Below are 22,944 nucleotides of genomic sequence, written 5' to 3'. Positions count from 1 at the left end.
TGACGGTTTTAGTAACAGCACAGAGGACCAGCAGATTTGGACCAGCCAGATCAGCAGGCGTATTGACATGGTGGTGGAGTCATTGTGAGCCAAATTATTGCTAAATGAATAGAAAATGGTTTATATAAAGGTACTTTCTCTCACACATCTACTGATTTATAATAAAGATCTTTTTTTCATATGAAGCAACTTAATTTGTCATATGGAAGTGACCTTATAAGAAGTGCAGGATTTTTCTAAAAAGTCACCAGTGCTGGCGTTAGATTATGGGCCCCTGGTTAATGAATCTAGGATGGGGCCTCAGCCTTAGGGATGCACAACCTTTGACCCCCTCAGCTTTTACTAAACTACAACACACTGCACCTTTGATAGCCTTTTATAGTGGTTTGCAAAAGTAGTTTAACCCATGACCAATTTTCCCATTTTAATGAATAAGATGATGTTTTTTTTATTTTGCTTCTGCAGCAATAACAGCTTTAATGGGTTGTAAACCCAACCATGATGCTGTCCCACTGCGCCCCCCAAATTTTGCTATAGAAGGTGCAAAAACCTAATTAAGGATGCAAGAAAATTCAACAATAAGAATACTAGCGATTAAAAACTTCATTATAGAAGCAAATGAACTGACCAGCAAGAATGCTGATTCCCAGCACTATGTCAGGCATCTTACTGTTATCTTACATATATATGACGCTGGAATCAGACATGGGGATTAAGGACAGACTTGTTCAGTGCTGGGAAACTGTGCTTAAAGTTTCCAACTCCAATTGTAGGAACAAAGTATAGGGAGCCAGATTTACACAGATCAGCTGGGATTCTCACTGGAGGATTTTTCACATTTTAAAGCAGTCACTGGCTGTGGAGATTTGGGGAAAATTGTAGAAATTTTATATTGTGCAATATTGCTTTAATTAAGAATACAACCCTGGTGTTGCTGGACTACAGCTTCCAGCATGCCTCAACCTTCATTATAAATTACATTGCAGGATTTGTAGTCCAGCAACAAATGAGTATGTTTGGTTTGGTTGAGCAGTGCCATGCAGCAAGGTTTCCATCCCCTTTAAAGTCTATTGGGGTCAGTATGGACCAGCTTGGCACACAAGATGGATGATTTGGCCTAGTCTTCCAAACAGACTATTGCTGGTTGTTCAGATTATTTAGATGACATGTATACATTAGTTCCTGAGCCAGTTCAGGTTTACTTTGGTCTTGCCTTTACACTCATTGTCCTGTTATACTAAACCCCCCACCTCTTTCAGTGACAATACAACATACAGGTTCCCTAACTTTTACTTCATACATAGATCTGAATCAGACCAATTGCAGCTGAGCAAAATGGTCAAATCATATAACACATCTCTTTAATAATACTTTACTGTATTTAATCCTAATTAAACTATAATTAACGCTTATTGGAGCTAAAACAATCTTATTGGGTTTATTTCATGTTTAAATGATCTTTATTAGACTTAAGGTATGGAGATCCAAATTACGAAAAGATCTGTTATCCTGAAACCCCCAGGTCCCGAGCATTCTGAATTAGAGGTCAAATTCTTGCACCTCTGTTTTTCACCATCCAGTCTTTATTCTGTTTTAACAAGATGCCTAGAGCCTACTGATGAAAAGCAGCTTCATAGCACCACACATTTTGCTTTGTACATGGCTATAAAATCTTTTTCCACATCACAGCTGGTCACTGCTATGCTTTTGGCAAACTCCAGATGTTTTTTCACATGGTTCTTTTATAGTAATGGTTTCTTTTGTGCCACTCTCCCATACCGGCAAGTGTTATGCAAGTTCTTGATTAGCTGACCCATACCTACAGGGAAGTTTGCTAGTTTGTTTTCATTGGTAGGGACCAGGTACCCTAACAGAAGTAAGAAGGGATGGAGCAAATCACAAGGAAATTCTGTAAGAGAATTTCTTCCAGTCTGCTATAAACTGGATTGACTTGGGATAATGTTCACCTTTTCGCAGGACTATGATTGCAAGTATAGTTGTACATTCCCTGAGACTGCGGTTGGACTGATGCCTTTGTCTCTGCGATGGGCCCGTGCCATAAGGGTTTCCTGAGTCTATACATGTAAATCCCCAGCCCTGCATTAACATTTAAGGAAAAGGATACTATGCCCCATGGAAGTGAAAAAGTTAAACTGAGAACAGGAACTATAGAGACTATTTAACATCATTGAATAATGTTACTATTGTGCTTTAGGCTATTCAGCCCTTGTACTTTTGTTCTGTACAGCATTTATGGCATTAATTCAACTCTTTATTTTCACCTGCATTTATCTCATCTTTTTTCCGCCTGCTGCACATCACATACCGTTACCATGGTAAAAGCTACATTTATGTTACATTAATAGAAAGATTTGTCAGGAAGATAGCATTAAAGGGGAGTGTAGAATTTCCACGGCAGACAGTTAGTAGGTGTAAATAAATTGGCTTGTTATAATATTATGCAGAGAAAAGACAGAATAGTGCTTTATATTCATGTCTTAATTCAAGTGGGTATTTCTCAATATAAGGATCCATCTGTTATTATTTTAGTTCTTACTGTCTGTAAAATTCTGTTGTTGGCTTTGATAATTTATGAAGATGTCTAAGTGGTTTTGCTTAGCATGGAAACAAAACTCATGGAATGGTGGGAATCATAGCCCTGTTTGCAATATTAAAATCACTAAAGTGTGGTAAATGTGTTTTTCACTTGCAAATAATAATGGGGGGAGCATGGTGGTTCGTTAATGAACTAAAACAACCCATTTACAAAATAGTACAATGTTAAAAGTGTAATTTTGAGATCCAAATTGCCCACATTGTAACGTGGAGTAACTGAACCAATTTGAAGGATACAGGTTACTATGGGTTGGAACACTCCACTCAATATAGGCCTCTTTGACCCTTCTCAGTGCCCCCTAAAAATGTTGTAGCAATAATGGGAGCTACATGATGTATTATTTATCCCATGAAAGTGGAAGCACTCTATGGATATTAAAGTACAAGGACGGGAAGTTACTATGTGTCTTTTCCAAGGCTACAAGATGCTTACAAGGTTATGAAGAAGCCAAAAGCTGTGTCTGAACCAGCATCTCCATTATCTCTTGGAAACCAATACTTTCCTTTTCAGACTCGTTGGTAAGACGATCGACTGAACAAAACTGCCAGTTAGTGGGGATGTCTGCCAGTGTTGGAATGGCCCACCAGAATACAGGAAAAAAACTCTAGTGGGCCCCAGTCCCCATGGGCCCCATTGTCCAAATTACCACAACTTAACCTAGCAGCTGCAATCTTTTATATACCCATGGCTGCCAGTGGCGTAGACTCCAGCGGGAGACTGTGGCAGGAGGCTGGTAGTTAGTGGGGGCCCAAGCTGTGCGCTGAGCCCCTCAAAAGTTTTTTTTGCAGGGGGCTCTGGCGTACCCTAGTTGGAGTGCCTATGCTGTTCTTGCCCCAATGGGATTTTTAAACCTGCCCAGTTGTCATCTGGATGTTTTTTGGCCAGATATTGGCAAGCACATGTATGGCCACTTTAAGTTGAGAGATGGTTTAGGATCAGGTTGTGCGCGCATGTGGGCATGAAGGTGGTGTTAGGAGCAGTCACAGTGTCCCCTAGTCTGATGCTGATCTCTGCTGATATATTTAGTGGAGATTTTTTTATTATTGTGGTGTCATTATTTTGTCATTATGGTTTATCTGATTATAAAATTCCCTCTTGGTGCTGCTTGGTATTTAACAGGCCAATGAGCCCTTTCATTAATCCTGTTTGTTCCCAGGGAACTTGCTTGATGCCTCTGGAGTATTTTTAAAACTCAAATGTTTGCAAAGCTTTTTTTTTTATAATGCAGAACTCAGTGGATTGGAGGCTGTGCCAAGTCAAGTCTTGGCATGTTTTAGGTAAAGTGATGCTCATCTGTTTGCTTTTCTGTCAAAACTTGCAGTCTTTTCCACTGTACTGTGGTGAAGGCAGTGTAGTTAAATAAAGGGATAAAGTAAAAACGACAACGTAAATATTTACATATGGATTATTCAAGCTTACCTTAGACATGCTGGTATAAGAAACATTGCTAAGCTTGTTTCCATCTGTAACTGCTATGAATAGAATAGAAAGCCAATATTATGGTGAAAGTTCAGTTATTTAAAGAAATAACAAAGGATAAAGTACAAACATTCTTACTTCTTAGAGTAAGACGAGATACCCCTATGTAAACAAGATACAGAGGTTTTGGGGAGAGAGAATTTTGGCAACATAGTGGTTTTAGAGGTGTTTCTGGGTGCCAAGCTGCCCTTCTCTGTGCCGCCCCCTCACCCCTCCGCATCCAAGCAGGTCCAGGGAAGGCCACAGTACTAGTGCAATTGCACTCTCCGCACTAAAAGAGTCAAATTTCCAGTTTAATTTTGGACATTTTCAGCCCTGGTAACATGTAGGGCACTGCTGCTTGAGGGAAGATTCTCACCTTACCCTATGGTAGCAGCACCCCTGGGTGGTTTACTTCCCACCATAGCCTTTCCTACAATCACTGTAAAAAAAATCTTGTTTTGCTCCATCATGTACCCCCACCCTACCCATGCCATTTGTCTATAGGCCTAGCCCCAGGAGATGCTTTTCTTATATTATATCCCTCTTCCCTTTGTGCTGCCAACCTAATCCATAGGAATGAGTTGCCATTGCCAAATAAGTGGCAACATTATCACCTCTGGAGGTCTGAAGGTTTGACATTAACTGTTTCATTTCTTAAAAGTGTATTCCTTTAAATACATGACCAATTTCATAAATAACAGAGTAAGATGATTATAATAATGTACAGAACAGTACTTACCGTATATAATCGAGTATAAGCCGAGTTTTTCAGCACTAAAAATTGCGCACAAACAACCCCCCCATGGACGGATGTGTATGCGTGCGTACCTGCGCACGCCATAATGTGACGCGCCATAATGGGACACGCACACATCACTTATATGCAGGGAGCACACACAGATACGATTGGATGAGCACAAAGCACTAATATGATGGGAGCGCACACAGCATATGAGTGAAGCACATGATTGATACGATGGGAGCGCACACACAGCAGGATGGCAAGTACTTGATAATTAGTATGGCAGCTTCCTTAGCCTTCCCAAACTTGCTTTTGTCTGCTGCTGTAGCATTTTTCTTTCGCTAAAGTTATTTATTATTTATTTATCTGTTATTTATTTGATTATTGAAACTTAGCAGTAGCAGCTGCATTTCCCACCCTAGGCTTATACTCGAGTCAATAAGGTTTTCCAGTTTTCTTAGGTAAAATTAGGTACTCGGGTTATATTTGGATCGGCTTATACGGATATACGGTAAATTACAAACAGGGGTCAATAAAATAATAAAAGAGGAATTGTGTCCCTGCCCTGTTGAACCTACAATCTTAGTGGCCCCCATTTGCCATTTTATGGCTTCCAGCCTGTGCATGGGCTCCACAGACTTCAATGTAGAATTTCAATAACGACTGGCCAGCAAACACCCTGTATAATGGATCAAAAGGAATGTGTACTTTTATAGAGACCCATGCACCTGCAGCTAATTACTTGTGAAATCTATAAAATTGCATGCATGTAGGATCTCTGTTCCTGTGCCCTTTTATTGCCCTAACCCCCCCCCCCCCCCCACAGTGTAAAGGGCCAGCATATGGAACCAAGGTTGTGGTTTATATAGCAACCTACACATTCAGGTCACCCCATGCATGAAAGCTGACATTACACAATATATATGAAACATCTGCTAATCTGGGGATCTGGGCAGACCCCCTAACACACAATACAATGTGGAGAGTACTTACCAACCTCATGGCATACAGAGGTGTAGATACAGCAGACAGGCTCTTATTTTTACAAGGTAGGATTCATTTTTTGATCATGTTTGTAAATCACACTTTCATATAAAATATAAAGCAAAAAAAGCACATAAAAATGAATGTTAAAAGTTTAAACATCCAGCCCAATAAAAGCCCACACCGCCCCAAGTGCATTGGTTTGGAAAAATGGGATCTTTGCCTGTGTCTAGGAGGGTTTCCTCCAAACAAAATACAGGCAAGGAAATTGGTTTTTAATTGCAACTAAGGCAACAGAAGTAATTGCAAGAACAGTAAATTGATTCTGACACGTAAAAACTACTTTTTAAAATATGAATGTACATTGAAATTTACCTATAGGTCATGTTGGTCATTTTTCACTAATAGGGCTGCTTTTGTAAGTAATTGTTACTTGAAGTTCCTAAACCTGACTGTTTTGCCAACCTGACTGTCCCTTCTCAGCGCTGCGTATAATTTATAATGCTGGCTCCTTTTCACTTTATACAGCACAACATTTTCTACCATTGGCCTACATACCCAGATTACTGTGGATTTTAAATAAGTAGAATAGCTGATTGTTTCAAACTAATTTGGGATTTGCAAAAATTTTTAGATGGGTTTAAAATTTAGTAGAGTAAAACATAAGCCTGTTATGGTAATTCTCTGCCTTGGAGCACTATTTATTAGGCTTAATGGAAATGAGTTAAAGCCTTGCTCTAGTGCCTCCAGATGTGCTTTGCATTCATCTCTTAGTGAGCACACAACAGACTTGGCACTAGGAATACAGCTTGTACTGCGTCGTTGCCAGGCTGAATGGCTACATTACTGTTTGGCAGAATACTGAAGCTCTCTCAGATCTGGAGCACAGAATGTCTTGTCTGGTGGCTATTCACTCACATCACTTCTCCTTCCACAGCTAATCATTTGGTTTCACTTTGCATAAATATACAGCCGGCACTAGAGGGGTTGCAATCCAAATTGTCTCAGATGTACTAATGTCACACACTATGAAGGAACTGATTCTCATTTCAGTATAAGAAAATAATCTTAAATTGTATTTGTACTCAAGTAAGAGAAAAGAAAATGGCCCCTTTTCACAGTTTTGCCCTCCGCAGTGTATGGCAAATGACTTGAGGGTTTTTTTTATGGATTACATGTGCCTATACATGGGGCAGACTTTGCATGCCATTTCAGCTCTTATTGCCTTTCTTAAGGTGGCCACACACGTGGTGATTTGCAATCTTTCGTGCGACCATCGGTCGCACGAAAGATCGTTCAATCCACCACTAACGTTCAGGGCTGAAACGGCAGATAAGGAGGTAGAAACAATAGGATTTCTACCTCCTTCTGACGATTCAGCCCTGACGGCAGATTTTGCTCAGGTGCCTTCTATGGCGCCCGATCAAAATCTTTTACCCTGGCCGATCGGCGAGTCGACCGATATCAGCAGCCTCCAGCGATATCGGTCGATTCCCAGACTTGCCATACACGCACCGAATATTGTATGAAACGAGGTTTCGTACGATATTATCGGTGCATGTATGACCAGCTTTATTGTCTATACTGACAGCCAGTTGGCCTGTATAGGGAACCGGCTCTCTTTTCTCATTCGGAATCTGACCAGGCCCTGTCAGATAAGGATTCATTCCAGAGAAGACAGGAAATTCAATCAGAGGAGAGCTGAATAGTATGTGCAGCCATTCGCACAACATAGGCCCGTCTTCCGTGTTCCCCATATGTTATGTGAACAGTTATAAATAAACATTTCTTGCAGGACAATGAGAACTGTTATGTACCGCTAAACAATAAGATAAATAGTGTGGGGGAGCACAATTATATGAATGAAACTACTGCACTGCAGCTCCCAGTGTTTGCTTTGTTTTCCTCCCACTCTTCTAAAACATACAGGCAGGTTGCTTGACTTTTTATTCAATTGAGCACAGTGTGTGTGAATGTTACAGGAACCTTAGATTGTAAGCTCCACTAGCACAGGGAATGATATGAATGATATATAATATTAGTAAAGCACTATATAAATAAAGGATAATAAATAATAATATGGTACAATAGTTTCACTCAGCAGAGGAGCAGATACACATTCACAGTAAGGAGGAAATTCCACACATCTAATTAACAGCACTCATGACTGGTTTCATTTATGCATTACACATAAGGTCATACAGTTTGCAGTGCATAAATAAAGCCAAGCCTTTGCACATTTAATTCGACGTGTGGACTTTTGCCATTTTTTAAGATAAAACAAATCTCCTTAGCCTAGCTCCCTGTATCAGTTTCAGGGTTAGGGGGACTAATGCTTATAGTACGTTGCCTCTGCCAGGAAACATTTTAATGAGTTGTATAGAGCCCAAGGCACAGCACAGGGCTAGCAGTCAATGCTCTTAAAGAGGGGTTATCAGTTATTTTATATACAAGCTGCCTTAGTTAATTTTAAGGTTACAGATATATGAAAACATCATCCATTCAGCCAAAGTTGCTACAATATACTGCATAAAACAGTGCTCACCTCCAAATCCCAAATCTGAGTCCCCCAGCTACTGATTCGGAGAGGTCAGTCCCACGATTTTGGAATTATCGTTTTAATGGAACCAGGTTGGCAGTGGTGCATGATTAAGCTTACAGATAGACTTGGTTTAAATCCCTGGTGCCAAGTCACCTTGGCATTGCCAACACTAAGACTCATTTATCAAAGTACGATCGCTTCTGAATACAAATTTTTTTTATTTTTTTCAAGTTTTCGTACTGTGCGTATTTTTTGCGACTTTTTCGTACTTTGTGACAAAAAGCACGACAATTTGTGTGACAAAACTGTATTTGTTGTGCCGAATACGAAAGTTTCGGATTCATTCAAGCTTCAGTATGGTGACTTTCCTTGGGCCAGGTTGGAGCTGCAGAGTTCCATTGAGTCCAATGGGAGACTTTCCTTGGGCTGGGTTGGAGCTGCAGAGTGCCATTGAGCCCTATGGGAGGCTTTCCTTGGGCCGGGTTGGAGCTGCAGAGTTCCATTGAGCCCTATGGGAGACTTTCCTTGGGCCAGGTTGGAGCTGCAGAGTGCCATTGAGCCCTATGGGAGACTTTCCTTGGGCCGGGTTGGAGCTGCAGAGTGCCATTGAGCCCTATGGGAGACTTTCCTTGGGCCAGGTTGGAGCTGCATAGTGCCATTGAGCCCTATGGGAGACTTTCCTTGGGCCGGGTTGGAGCTGCAGAGTGCCATTGAGCCCTATGGGAGACTTTCCTTGGGGCAGGTTGGAGCTGCAGAGTGCCATTGAGCCCTATGGGAGACTTTCCTTGGGCCGGGTTGGAGCTGCAGAGTGCCATTGAGCCCTATGGGAGACTTTCCTTGGGCCGGGTTACATAGTTACATAGTTACATAGTTACATAGGGTTGAAAAAAGACCTGTGTCCATCAAGTTCAACCCATCCAAGTAAACCCAGCACACCTAACCCACACCTACCAATCTATACTCACATACATAAACTATAAATACAACCACTAGTACTAACTGTAGATATTAGTATCACAATAGCCTTGGATATTCTGATTGATCAAGAACTCATCCAGGCCCCTCTTAAAGGCATTAACAGAATCTGCCATTACCACATCACTAGGAAGGGCATTCCATAACCTCACTGCCCTCACCGTGAAAAACCACCTACGCTGCTTCAAATGGAAGCTCCGTTCCTCTAATCTAAAGGGGTGACCTCTGGTGCGTTGATTGTTTTTATGGGAAAAAAGAACATCCCCCAACTGCCTATAATCCCCTCTAATGTACTTGTACAGAGTAATCATGTCCCCTCGCAAGCGCCTCTTTTCCAGAGAAAACAACCCCAACCTCGACAGTCTAACCTCATAGTTTAAATCTTCCATCCCCTTAACCAGTTTAGTTGCACGTCTCTGCACTCTCTCCAGCTCATTAATATCCTTCTTAAGGACTGGAGCCCAAAACTGCACTGCATACTCAAGGTGAGGCCTTACCAGGGACCTATAAAGGGGCAAAATTATGTTCTCATCCCTTGAGTCAATGCCCTTTTTTATACAAGACAGCACTTTATTTGCTTTAGTAGCCACAGAATGACACTGCCTGGAATTAGACAACTTGTTATCAACAAAAACCCCTAGATCCTTCTCCATTAAGGAAACCCCCAACACACTACCATTCAGTAGATAGTTTGCGTTTATATTATTTCTACCAAAGTGCATAACTTTGCACTTATCAACATTGAACCTCATTTTCCAGTTTGCTGCCCAGTTATCTAATTTTGTCAAATCGCTCTGCAAAGCGGCAGCATCCTGCATGGAACTTATAGTTTTGCACAATTTAGTGTCATCAGCAAAAATAGAAACAATACTGTCTATGCCCACCTCCAGGTCATTAATAAACAAGTTAAACAGCAAAGGCCCAAGGACTGACCCCTGCGGTACTCCACTAACCACACTGGTCCAATTAGAAAATGTTCCATTTACAACCACTCTTTGTACTCTATCCTTCAGCCAGTTCTCTATCCAATTACAAATATTATGTTCTAGGCCAATATTCCTTAATTTGATCATTAACCTTCTGTGAGGTACTGTATCAAACGCTTTAGCAAAGTCCAAGTAGATGACATCAACTGCCATTCCAGCATCAAGGTTCCTACTCACCTCCTCATAAAAGGCAACTAAATTAGTCTGGCAAGATCTGTTACGCATAAAACCATGCTGGCACAAACTAATAGTATTGTGAACTGCAATGTATTCAAGTACCCTATCCCTTATTACCCCTTCCAAAAGTTTTCCTACTACTGATGTCAGACTAACAGGCCTATAGTTTTCAGGCTGAGAACGGGATCCCTTTTTAAATAACGGCACCACATTAGCAATCCGCCAGTCTCTTGGCACCATGCCAGACCTCAATGAATCCTGAAAAATTAAGTGAAGAGGTTTGGCAATCACAGCGCTCAGCTCATTTAATACCCTGGGATGAATCCCATCCGGCCCTGGACCTTTGTTTACCTTTACATGTTCAAGTCTCTTTTGAATTTCCTCCCGAGTGACCCATGCGTCAGTAGCTAAATTACTAGAACTGGGCATATTACAAGGGAAGCCTTCATTATCTGGCTCCTCAGATGTATAGACAGATGAAAAATAAGAGTTCAAAATTTCAGCTTTTTCCCCGTTTTCATCAACCAACGTACCCCCCCGTGATAATAAAGTTCCCACCCCTTCTTGCTTCATTTTTTTACTATTCACATAATTAAAAAATAATTTTGGATTCTTTTTACTCCTAGCAGCAATATCCCTTTCCATCTCTATTTTAGCTTGCCTGATAGCTTTTTTGCATGCTTTATTTGCTTCCTTGTACCTGATGAAAGTTTCTGCTGTCCCAGCTAACTTGAATGCCCTAAAAGCACGTTTTTTCTTACCAACCTCGACAATAACACTTTTATTCAGCCATAAAGGTTTTGCTTTGCGATGCCTCTCCTTGCTTACTAGGGGGATATACTGTTGCGTATACCTACAAAGCAATGTTTTAAAGATGTTCCATTTTCCTTCTGTGTCTAACCCCATGAAAAGCCTTTCCCAGTTGACACATTGCAGAGATGCCCTTATACTGGCAAAGTCTGCACGTCTAAAATTGAGTGTTTTAGTTACTCCCTTATAGCGCTGTCTCTGCAGCATTATCTCAAAGGAGACCATGTTGTGATCACTGTTCCCCAAATGCTCACCCACACAAATGTTAGAGATAAGTTCATTATTATTAGAAATCACCAGGTCCAAAATAGCGTCATTCCTAGTGGGTTCTTGAACTGCCTGAAATAAAAAGTTGTCATTTAGCATATTTACAAACCTACTAGCTTTTTCTGACTTAGCCACCCCATTACTCCAGTCAATGTCCGGATAATTAAAGTCCCCCATAACAACAACTTGACCCAGTTTTGAAGCCTCCTCCATTTGCAACAATAGCTGGGCCTCATCCCCCTCATCTATACGGGGTGGTTTATAACATACACCAATGATCATTTTCTTTGTGACCTTCAGCCCTACTGAAATTTCTACCCAAAGAGATTCGACGTTTTCATTGGTAATGTCTTTATTACATGGCTTTAAGTCTGACTTTACGTAAAGACAAACCCCTCCACCCTTTTTAATCTCTCTGTCCCTCCTAAAAAGTGTATACCCATTTAAATTCACAGCCCAGTCGCATTTATCATCCCACCAGGTCTCAGTGATACCTATTAAATCATAATTTTCAATACATGCAATAGCTTGCAGCTCCCCTAATTTACCCGACAAGCTACGCGCATTAGCCAGCATGCAGCGGAGATTATTACTTCTCCCTCTGATGTTTACATTAGCTAAGGGAGAATTAGAGCTAAGGCAATTATGAGACTGCTTTCCTTGTAACGGAAGCTCCTTATCTGATAAACTATATGCCCCCCTCACTCCTCCCCCACAACCCTTTGCTAGTCCCCCTACCCCGTCTACACTAATTTTCCCATGGAATTCTAGCTCACCCACCCCCCCCTTGTCTAGTTTAAACACTCCTCCAACCTCTTAACCATTCTCTCCCCTAGCACAGCAGACCCCCTTCCATTGAGGTGCAATCCGTCAGGGCTGTATAGATTGTACCCCAAGGAAAAGTCAGCCCAGTGCTCTAGGAACCCAAACCCTTCCTTCCTACACCAAGACTTTAGCCACGCATTTAGCTCCCTAAGCTCCCGCTGTCTCCCTAAACTTGCACGCGGCACCGGCAAAATTTCCGAAAAAATGACATTGGAGGACCTTTGCCTAATCTTAGAGCCTAGATCCCTGAACTCACTCTTTAAAGTCCCCCACCTACCGTTCATTTTGTCGTTAGTACCGATATGTACCAAGACAGCCGGGTCTTGCCCAGCCCCTCCCAATAATGTGTCAACCCGATCAACCACATGCCGAACCCTGGCACCAGGAAGACAGCAAACTGTCCGGTTGAAGCGATCCGCTTGACAGATTACCCTGTCCACTTTCCTAATGATCGAATCCCCTATAACCACCATCTGTTTAGGCCTAGCTTTGCTCTCCTCCCCACCACTACTAGTGAAACTGGTCTCCCGGCTGTTAGAGAGATCAGCCTCACCTAGAACCGGGTTGGAGCTGCAGAGTGCCATTGAGCCCTATGGGAGACTTTCCTTGGGCCGGGTTGGAGCTGCAGAGTGCCATTGAGCCCTATGGGAGACTTTCCTTGGGCCAGGTTGGAGCTGCAGAGTGCCATTGAGCCCTATGGGAGGCTTTCCTTGGGCCAGGTTGGAGCTGCAGAGTGCCATTGAGCCCTATGGGAGACTTTCCTTGGGCCAGGTTGGAGCTGCAGAGTGCCATTGAGCCCTATGGGAGACTTTCCTTGGGCCAGGTTGGAGCTGCAGAGTGCCATTGAGCCCTATGGGAGACTTTCCTTGGGCCGGGTTGGAGCTGCAGAGTGCCATTGAGCCCTATGGGAGACTTTCCTTGGGCCGGGTTGGAGCTGCAGAGTGCCATTGAGCCCTATGGGAGACTTTCCTTGGGCCGGGTTGGAGCTGCAGAGTGCCATTGAGCCCTATGGGAGACTTTCCTTGGGCCGGGTTGGAGCTGCAGAGTGCCATTGAGCCCTATGGGAGACTTTCCTTGGGCCGGGTTGGAGCTGCAGAGTGCCATTGAGCCCTATGGGAGACTTTCCTTGGGCCGGGTTGGAGCTGCAGAGTGCCATTGAGCCCTATGGGAGACTTTCCTTGGGCCGGGTTGGAGCTGCAGAGTGCCATTGAGCCCTATGGGAGACTTTCCTTGGGCCAGGTTGGAGCTGCAGAGTGCCATTGAGCCCTATGGGAGACTTTCCTTGGGCCAGGTTGGAGCTGCAGAGTGCCATTGAGTCCTATGGGAGGCTTCCAAAATCATGCACAGAAGGATCAAAGTCAGAAAGGTTTTCCCGCCGTTTACGATCGTTCGGATATGTATGTATGTATGTATATCTTTATTTATAAAGCACTACTTATGTATGCAGCGCCGTACAGTAGATATACAAAACTTTTGTGACTTTCAGATCGCCAATACGATATTATCATGACTAATACGATTTTTCGTAAGCATTTTTGTGATATTTGCGATCCTTAGAAATTATCGTATCTAATCCCCTAGTGCCCCTGGTAATAAAGCTTTTTAAATTTCAATCTACTACGTATGCACAAGCCTAAGTCTGTGCTAGGGACACCTGTAAAAAGAGGGAAACGGTAAGGCAATGCTGCACCGGGTAAAAGAAGCACTGCCCAGGGCACTCCCCAGTGAATCTGGGTTTCCTCATTATTTGAAACCACTGAAAAATGTGACATTAATATACAGTATATTGGAAAGTTTAGAATCTTCTTCCATTATGCTTACCCATTTTTTTGGGTGGACATTCCCTTTAACCAGTGACACATGGAGTGTTTATATTACTGCTTGCTCATATGCTCCTTTCTAATTACTTCTGAAATAGTCTATCCCCATATCTATTTTTTTCTTTGAAACTCATCCTAACAGGCTCTGAACTCCTGACCTACTCAGCAACACTAATTTGTTATGGAGCACAAGGCATTTTAATGACATAGCATATGGATGAAAAATAGGCCTGTACTGTGGCAATTGGTTGGTTCTGGCAAATGTCAGAGGGGCTGCTGTAAGATGCCATAGACAGCTACTATTTATTGTACCTGAGGAGGCTGTTTGGGCCTGTGTGTACTTGAAATACAAGGGCCTATTATGAATCCCAGTTCAGGCCTGATAAAAAGTAACAAATACTTGGAATGGCTTTGTGCGTAGCGCTGGTCTGGATGGAGTCAATTGAATAAAAAATAAGGGGTGAAGTAATTGCATAAGTAGTAGCAATTAAATAAAAGTAATATTTTAACATCTTTCTGTTTAACTCAATTGTGATAGTGAACACTAGACTCTGGCATAACCTTGCTGTAGTTCTGATTTTACAGTCTACCCTGACTTATTTTAATCTGGATGCTGTTCCAATTGGTTTTCTTAGTCCCTGTCTAAGTCAGGCTCCAATATCCAATGCCTGGCTAATCTTGCAAAGGTCTGCCTGTGTATATCCTACAATGCCCATTTTGTCTGCAGTGTCCATAAACAGGTAAGCTACGGCTGACAGCAGCATATGTGGCTACTAGTCTGACGTTGCAGCAGAACTGCCAAAAATGTATCAACAATAAACTGGATCTGGATCCAGATCTATAGATTTATTTTCTAAGGAAAAACAAAACAGCTACAGGCAATACAAAGTTGTGTGTTGGCCTGGCAGGGTCCAGTAGGCTGTTTTCCTCTGCTTGTTAGTCAATGTTTCACTCAACCTGTCTCCATAATAGTCTGTCAAAATAACATTATAGCATGAAAGGACCTTTGAAATGTGTTGCTCCCAGGTACTGAAAAAGTTACTTGTTAAAAGATCATTTAACAGATGTATTAGTTACGAACAATTATTCTGGTAATTATTCTAGAGCAGTTTAAAATGCTTTATTTGTGCTTACAGTTTAATGAGTTAAGATTTCTACTGATAAAATTCTGCAAACCATGAAAGTACTTGTGCTCTGTAAATCCCAATACATTCTCCTCTGGGAGCACTGCAAGTTGTTAGCGCTTGGCCTCTTTCACATTGCAGAATTCCATTGAATAGCATAACAAAGCAGAATAAAGTCCAATTAAATGAAGCATTTTAAGGTTACAGTCTAAATACAGTAGATGTTTGTAATTTCCATTTGCTGTATGGGGTCAATACATTCTTTTTTAGGCTACTGTTCATAGAACTGCCTGTTTGTTAGGGTATGTGACCATAGCAACCACAAAGCAGTTGAAATAACCTACAAAATGCACAATTTGAGTGACTGGAAGATGTAACATGCAGAACCCCAGCCTATACTTCTAAAAACTGTCCGCAAATAAAGATGAGTGTCTGTGATATATAAATAATTTGCATCACTGTCCACCAATGTCCAACCTTTGTTCTATTCATCTAGTGGTAATTCATGTTTGTGTTTTAAACCTTAACAGTAGTAACTTGCATGTACAGCAGGGCTTGAGGTTGGCACCTACTGTCTGCAGGATCCTAATGTGGTATTTGTAATAGGTTAGAAAAAATATGATAAAAAACAAAATATGCAATTTGCCTAAATATTCAGCCCCTGCACTTATGTAATGTTATATAAAGCCTCCCTTTGCAGCAATGACAGCTTTCATACTTTTGGGATAAGTACTGTATGTACCAGCTTTGTGTAATGTGGGGGAGTGATTATGCCTCTGGGATTCTGGTTGGTCAGTCAGTCAGTCAGCACATGCACCATATTAATTTTGTATGCTGCTTGCACCCTCTGCCTATCAGCAGCTCTGTAACAGCTGGTACTGTCTGGCTGAGAAATGCTGACAGATAAAAAGAATTCCACACGTCCATTACTATGAAAAGGCATTCTTTATTTTAACGACCGTCTTGCCTTGGAGAAACAAGACCCAGACAAAACTAGAGCTCTAGCTGTAAAATGTATGGAATTGCCTAAAATACCCCTCTGAACACAAAACGATTTTGTATAATATAGAGGTTATTTGCCTCCTAAAAATGTAATTTAAAAAAAAAATCATTTTGCCATTATTTTACATAACAATTAAACTGATCAGGACAGTGTTATGTGCTGTCAGTAAAATTAGACATGAAATGGAGGCTCGTTACACCCTGAATTAATATCAAAGACAAAAGTGATGTAAGTAACTAATAATTACAATATGCTAGGTTTAATAGTTTAAAGTGTTACAGACCTTGGTGCCTTGTTATGTTGTGTTACACTAAAGGGGTTTGGGCTCAGACTTATTTGTGTGTAGCACAGTTTTACAACAGAGGATTGTGGAACACATAACCACATTGTGGAATGTACTGCTTTAGGGCTCTGGCACACGGGGGAGATTAGTCGCCCGCGATTTAACTCCCTGTTCGCGGGCGACTAATCTCCCCGAGTTGCCTACCCCTGCCATCCCACCGGCGAACATGTAAGTCGCCGGCGGGATGGCAGACGCGGCGGGGCGATTTGCGGAAATCGCCGAAAAAGACTCACGAGTCTTTTTCGGCGATTTGCGCGAAATCGTGCCGCCGCGTCTGCCATCCCGCCGGCGACTTACATGTTCGCCGGTGGGATGGCAGGGGTAGGCAACTCGGGGAGATTAGTCGCCCGCGAGCAGGGAGTTAAATCGCGGGCGACTAATCTCCCCCGTGTGCCAGAGCCCTAATAAAACAACAATAAGCTTGATTTATTTACAACAGTGCTGTCCAGCTTCTGTGGTACCAAGGGCCAGAATTTTTTCCCACTCGCTGCAGGGATACCACCTATCACTCATATGTGAAAAAAGTTGATTTAGTAATGAACCCTTAAATCCATATGCCTCTTTCTCCCCTGTGGACAGTGCAGCAACCCCTAGCACATAATTATGCACCTTAGGGACCATAAAATATCTATTTCCAAATGTTCACAGCAAATCCTGCCAGGTTCACCTTCCACAGGCAGCACAGGGCAGGCAGAGTATGGCACACACAGGCAGCATAGCACAGGCAGAGTATGGCGCACACACAGTTAGCATAGGGCAAGAAAAGTATGACACAAACAGGCATTATAGGGCAGGCAGAGTATGGCAAACACAGGCAGCATATGGCAGGTGGAGTATGGCACACACAGGTAGCACAGGGCAGGCAGAGTATGACACACACAGGCAGCGTAGGTCAGGCAGAGTATGGTACACACAGGCAGCATAGCACAGGCAGAGTATGGCACACACAGGCAGCATAGGTCAGGCAGAGTATGGTACACACAGGCAGCATAGCACAGGCAGAGTATGGCACACACAGGCAGCATAGGGCAGACAGAGTATGGCACACACAGGCAGCATAGGGCAGGCAGAGTATGACACACACACAAGCAGGGTAGGGCAGACAGAGTATGGCACACACAGGCAGCATAGGACAGGCAGAGTATGACACACACACAGGCAGCATAGGGCAGACAGAGTATGGCACACACACAGGCAGGGTATGGCACACACACAGGCAGGGTAAGGCAGACAGAGTATAGCACACATACAGGCAGGGTAGGGCAGGCAGAGTATGACACACACACAGGCAGCATAGGGCAGACAGAGTATGGCACACACAGGCAGCATAGGGGAGGTAGAGTATGGCACACACAGACAGCATAGATCTGAGGTGTGAACAATACAGGGGATTACAGCCTGAATCTGAGGTGTGAACAATGCAGGGGGGGGGCAGTTAATCTCAGTACTGACACCATTTTAAAGTTTACATGGGGGCGCCAGTTGGACAGCACTGGTTTACAACATGGTTAGAATCCACATTAGGACAGGGTAAAGAAGCATTTTCCCATAGCACGCTAGCTTCAGAGTTGCCCCTTTGTGATGGAAAGTAAGTACTTCTCTTACTATTTAAGTGACTGAACATCCACTTCCAGCATCCCATGCCAGCTGCAAACTCACAGGCTAAATAGCACTGATTCAGATTCAGGACTTCAGCCTTTTAGTATCCACCAGGGCCCCTTCTGTAAACTCTGGACCTGGTTTTAGTTGTTTGTACAAGCTTCAAACATGTTGAAGTGCTTATTGGAGGAGTACGTTACCTGGCAATCAGAATGAAATACCATACAATACAGGCGTATATAATAAAAGAGGTGTTAGAATACACCTTACATGTAAGGTAGTGTAAAGCCATAGAACACTGCATACATTCATTAGTAGCTAGAATGCTGTGTATTTATGTCTAATGTATGTATAGCATGTGTAAAATGCTGCTGTTTAAAGAGATGTGGCTTTGCTATCTGAAATTGTCCCATTAAATTAATTGGGTTAAACCAGTTAGAGGTGGTGTAAAACAGTAACATAAATTATGGCATTAATATGTGACACCAGACTTAGTTCTTTGCAATGTATAATCTACACTATCGGTATACATGGTCTCAATTCCCTTGTAAAGGGAAACTACAAAGTTTTATTAATACACCTTTATTTTATACACCTTTATAAATGTGCCCATTACTTCTCTATTTGCTGTAAAGATATAATATTTATCCAAAGTGCTAAAGTAGATTTTTTTTCCCCATCTCACAACATAGTAATAAACCAACATGATGTGGATGGACAGTACATGTCACATACAATTAGTTAGTAACCCAAAGGGGCAGATTTATCATATTTTATCAAAATGTGTGTTTAGAATTTAATTCATAAAAAGTTGCCCATATTCTATTCATTACTATGGGTTTTTTAGACGTGTATTTATCAAATGGTAAGTTCTCTAATAAACATCAGGGCCGGAACTAGGTGTAGGCAGAAGAGGCAGCTGCCTAGGGCGCAACGATTGAGGGGCGCCAGGCAGGAGCCTCTCCTGCCTACCCCTAGCGCTACTTTGTCATTGCCTCCACCGCTTGTCATTAGCGGCGGAGGCAATCACCGATCTAATCGCTCCACCCCTGAACCTTCTCCTGTGCTTTGGCGCACATTTGGCGCCGTTCGGGGGGGCGGGGAGGTGGGCGGAGTTGGCCAACCGGGTTGCCTAGGGCGCCCGGTCGGCTTGGCCCGCCCCTGATAAACATGCTTCAAAAAACCAACAGAATGAACAGAATCAGAGTCGGACTGGGCCGCCAGGAAAAAACCCGGTGGGCCCAGACCTGATCCCTGTTGCTGCTGATGTCCACCCCTGATGCGTTTTACTTATGCGTGCTCAGGGGAGGACGTCGGGCAGGTGGCGGGGGCCCCTGCTGGGGGATAGGGGGGTGCGGGGGCACCTGACCCTGAATAGAACTAAAGAGTGGTCAAAATCAATGTGCCATGCTACCATGGGGGTTGCTGTCACACAAAAACTTTGTATGGGAAGGGCGCTCCTCTGATGTAGAACTAGGATTGGAACAGATACTGATTCCAGCAGAATACTGAGTAAAATATAAAAATGAATAAATACATCTTATAATTCTGTAATAGCCTTTACCAAAAATGGAAAAACCTGTTGACTTTTATGGGATTTTTGCATAATTTTCTGGGTACTCTGTGGGTAATTTTCCATTCACCCTTAGATAAATATTCTGCTAAGTTACAAGGCCATAGCTTATTATGGTCACCTTACTGGTTGCCTTTGCAGGGTAATTCTTCTACAGGGTAAAAATATTGCACTGTAGTGAAGTTTCTGGAAAATAACCACCATGGCAAGTGCTATGGCAGCTGTACAGGAACAGTGCACTGATTGCTACTTATGTACACACAGTTGGTAGGATGCGCAGAGAGTCCCATAAAAGCACAGCATTATCCAAGCATCCAAAGATAAGTCTATGGTGATCCATCTTTAATTTTAAAACTCTAGGGGATATAAATATATGTTTAATTAGCTCAATACCCTGAGTTACATGGCTGGTTTGTAATCACATTAAGCCACTAGGTTTCTAATTTACAGCATCAACAGGGGACGGTGATTATCCTCCAGTTCATTTATGCCTGTTACATGTTACTTGTAAACCTGTATATTATGAGTGGTTGTGCTCTGTCATTAAGAGGATTCTGTTTAGTTTCTATTTATAAGGACTGTGCAGCCTCAGAGACATCTGTAACTCTTGTGCAGCTCTGAACTTGCTTGCACTGACCAAACTAAATATAATAATAATAATGGCTGGCTCTGTTTGGCAGGAAATGAGTCTATATTTAGTTTAATAAGTCTGGCTGCTAGGGTGTGACTTGAGAAGGATAAATTAACCATTACAAGCTGGTTATAATGTCACAGCTAAGGCAGAGTGCCACTTGCAAAATCATCTGCAATAACTTCAATAAGCACTTCAGTAAGTCCTATACGCATAGGCACTGTACCAAAGAGGGGAACAGCAAACAGCAGGATAGAATGTGATCACACATAACGTAATTGCTGTAATATTCTATCCCAGTGATTGCTGAACTTTTTATGCCATTTGCACATTTGCAAATGTGTTTATATAAAGTGTGGGGAACTTTGTTCTGTTTGCTGGTTTGTTTCCCTACTAAACTTGATGCTAGTGGCCTCAAACCATTATGACTGATCCATTTAATATAATAGTTTTGTGGCTTTCAAAGTGGGTTTGGGAAGTCTGAACTCATTCTCCTTTTACACTAAGGGGCCTTTTTATTATGCTGTGTAAAATGAAATTTGGCAAAGAAAAAGGAAAAAATAAATGAAGAAGTTCGCTATTCAAACGCCAGATTTTACACCGTTTTTTTATATAAGTTCCGGTGGAAGAAAAAGGACAAGCCAAAGCCTGGCAATGTGTGGCTAATTTTGTTGCTGTTTTTTACACAGCATAATAAATCTGCCCCTTATTCTCTATTAATCCCACTCCTCCAGTATGGGCATTAAAGGAGAAAGAAAAATCTAAGTAAGCTGTATCAGAAAGGTCCATGTAAATACAACCATAAGCACTCACAGAAACGCTGCACTGACTTCTCTGAAAAAAGTGTTTTTTCTTCCTGTTTGGCTTCTGATCATCTGAACAGGAGAAATATGGGGAGACTTAAGGGCACTATTGAGAGAACTGAAGGTATGCCTGCAGCTTGAGATTAACTCTTTACTAGCCTTTCCTTCTGATGATCCCAAATCTTAAAGGTTAAGGAGTAACAAGCCTGTGGTACCCCAGCAATTATTAAGTTAAGAGCACATATTCTGGATATGCCTATTACTGGTAAAGTGCCCGGTCAATTAATAAATAATGAAGCTCTGCAGACTAACTTAGCACAAAATGAAGGTCGAAGCAGACATTCTAAGCACACATTCTGATTAATTGACACGCTGATCAAACCAGTAAATGCAACAAGCCAAATCTTAGTGCATAGGTGTGCAATACATTACATTTTCTATATGGTAACTGCCACATGCATGAGAAATAGAACAGTAAATGGCAATGGTTCTAAGTGCAAATGGACTGTACCAAGCATAATATGACAGCTTTCTAGGTTGTGCTACAATTAACAGTGAATAGTACACATTTACTCTTAAGGCCTAAAGAATGATCTGACATGAAGCTTAAACACTTGACTGCCATAAATTGTACAGTTTATGGTACTGACCAGCAAGTTCTATTGCTGGCAATATGAAAAGTGCTTTTAGTACCAATTGGCCATAGCTGGCACAACTCACACAACAGGTTAATGCTGTATACGTAATGCATCATAGCACTGGCACAAAACTAAGAGGCTGCCACTGAGTAGGAGGGCTACTTTTAAATATTTAATAAGACTGCAGGCAGGAGAGCAGTGTACAGGGAGTTTTTTTTGCCAAACAACAGTTGGTCATGGGGAGCAACATGAGTATTATCAGTAAAAACACATCCCACATAGGGTAGGGCCCCATGAGGCAGATTGTCAGCCTGCATATAAGTGCACCTATATAAGTACTCTATGCTTGAAAAATCTTCTCATTATGCCCAGAAACACTAAATCCCAGGTGCAGGCACACGCTGCTGATATCCATTTGGTGGATATTGGCTACATGTGCAGATTCAATGCTTACAGGAGCAGGCACAATTAAAAGTGTTTTCAAGTGTATTGGCGGATTGTCAGCCTGCATATAAGTGCAGTATAAGTAAATCGTGGGACCTTACCCTAAAGGTGTAATCATCTCCATAGAACAAACAGGGGTCAGAGTGTGTCAATTGTCTGTATATAGGCACATTAGAAATGATACTTAGATTTGTAGGCAATCACTAGGAGCTTTTATGTCTAATAGACATAACTGAATCCTAACTGGAAGTAGCTACAGATAGGGCATCACTGGAGAACCATAGATGCTGGCTATGCTCTGTTTCTGACATTAATCTCTCTTTTCCACTTATCATCTTGTTCCAAACTTCTCTTATTGCTGTATGTCCTCGTGCTAGCTCATTCACTAAAGATCCACCCTAGAATATCAGAAGTCAACATGTAATTAAAACTTAGCAACAAATATTTTCAATAACCTTTCTCCCTATTCCTGTAGAATGCAAGTTTTTGTGAGCAGGGCTCTCTACTCCTATTGTTTTATGAGTTAATAATTGTCTTAAATATTGTAAAAACCCTTCTGTTATATTTTTACTATAAAGAT

The sequence above is a fragment of the Xenopus tropicalis genome, chromosome 1 (assembly GCF_000004195.4).
Source record: "Xenopus tropicalis strain Nigerian chromosome 1, UCB_Xtro_10.0, whole genome shotgun sequence".
Taxonomy (NCBI): Eukaryota; Metazoa; Chordata; class Amphibia; order Anura; family Pipidae; genus Xenopus; species Xenopus tropicalis.
This window is presented reverse-complemented; position numbering follows the sequence as displayed.